Below are 1,999 nucleotides of genomic sequence, written 5' to 3' on the forward strand. Positions count from 1 at the left end.
CCTCCCTAATTTTTTTTTCTCCCATGTCCCCTGGGGGGCTCCGTAAATATGTCAATAATAACAGCACTGAAAGTTTTAATTATTTTTTTCTGCTGAGAAGTTATTGATAAGTGTTGGCCAGGGGATGGCGCCATTTGAACTGTACAAATGTTGTGACACATGAACTTTTTCTTTGTAGTTTTAATGTTTTGAAAAGCTCAGGAGACTCATACATTTATGAACCCAAACCACAGTCACCTAGATTGTAGATGCACCAATGTATCCAAAACTTGAAAATCAGTCATACTTAATTAATATGAAAACACGAAGTGTAACTCCAAACTAATATCCTAACAGCTTCACTTTGGAGAGACCCAGCTTCAGTTTGTAGAGTCCCAGGTCAGAGTGTCTCCATATGTCACTTATTACAGCAACTCAGATGATTTCATGTCACATGGGTAATGATAATTTAACAGGCTTTAGAGCATAGGTGTCAAACTCTGGCCCGCGGGCTAAATTTGGCCTGCAGCCTAATTACATTTGGCCCGTGAAGCCATACCAAATTACTATTAGAGCTAGCCTACTGGTATTATACAGCTAATATATATATATATTGTTTAGTATTAAGCTTTGCTTGTTCCATATTCAGTTTTTCAGCAAAACTTGTTTGAGTCCATAAGAAAAGATTCATTCTTATATCTGGAGGAAGTTTTTTTTTCAATAAATATAAATGTTAGCCCGCGACTTTGTTCCAGTTTTGAATTTTGGCCCACTGTGTATTTGAGTTTGACACCCCTGCTTTAGAGGCATGTGGCCGAGAGCTATAAAGTTTGAGAGTGTCCTAGGCTGAGGCTTTCGCAGGCTTAACTTGGCAGGTTTTTTGATGTTGAGTCATTTTTACTGCGCACAGTACACCTGGAATGTGCATGAATGCACCAGAGCTTCCTTAGAAAAGCATGCAAACTGGAACCAACCCAGAACCCTTCTCATGTTCAGTTTCCATTGTTACAAATGCCACAAACCTCATGCTCTAAATACTCTAGATGCATTCAAACATATTCTAGCTGTACTCTGCAGATGTCAGTTGGAGCTGTGAAGCTAGTGCTGAGGTGGAGAACGTTGCCAAACACAAAAATCAATTCAATTCAATTTTATTTATATAGCACCAAATCACAACAAAAGTCGCCTCAAGGCGCTTCATAGATACAGAGAAAAACCCAACAATCATATGACCCCCTATGAGCAAGGCGTTGCTGCACAATATCGTTTATTATTTAGTATCTACTGATATCTACTGCTAGCTAGTTTATTGTGATGGTGCCGTTTTTTTTTATTATGTTGCTCTTTGTTGTTTGCTTTCTCTTCTGTTTTTTTTCTCCATACAGGTGACCCAGGTGTTTTTGTTTTGTTTGTTTGTTTTTTTTCTTTCTTCCCCCCCTTCTCACCGTCTCTTCTCCCCTTTGGTTTTCTTTCTCTCCCTCTCTTTCTTTCATTCTTTCTCCCTGTCCTATCCCCCAGTCATGTCTGTCCCGTTTGTAGCAACTGAAAATAAAATAAATTCATAATTATAATAAAGGTCAATCAAATGGACCAATATGGCAAGGCCATGATGATCCACTTGGTAAAATAAATCCGCTTGGCATCTTTCTTGGCCTTAAGACAACAATTCTGATGGCTAAAGATCCAAACGGGACACAAAAAAAAAAAAAAGTGTTTTTTCCATTTGCACAACATCTCTAAAGTTAGAAATATCCTGTCTCAGAGTGACGCTGCAAAATGATGCATTGAGTTTTTCCTTTCCAGTCACCTTTCTCACTCACTATGTGTTAATAGACCTCTCTGCATTGAATCATATCTGTTATTAATCTCTGTCTCTCTTCCACAGCATGTCTTTTATCCTGTCTTCCTTCTCTCACCCCAACCGGTCGCAGCAGATGGCCCCGCCCCTCCCTGAGCCTGGTTCTGCCGGAGGTTTCTTCCTGTTAAAAGGGAGTTTTTCCTTCCCACTGTCGCCAAAGTG

The sequence above is a fragment of the Haplochromis burtoni genome, unplaced genomic scaffold (assembly GCF_018398535.1).
Source record: "Haplochromis burtoni strain Fernald_Lab_line unplaced genomic scaffold, NCSU_Asbu1 Contig_489, whole genome shotgun sequence".
Classification (NCBI taxonomy): Eukaryota; Metazoa; Chordata; class Actinopteri; order Cichliformes; family Cichlidae; genus Haplochromis; species Haplochromis burtoni.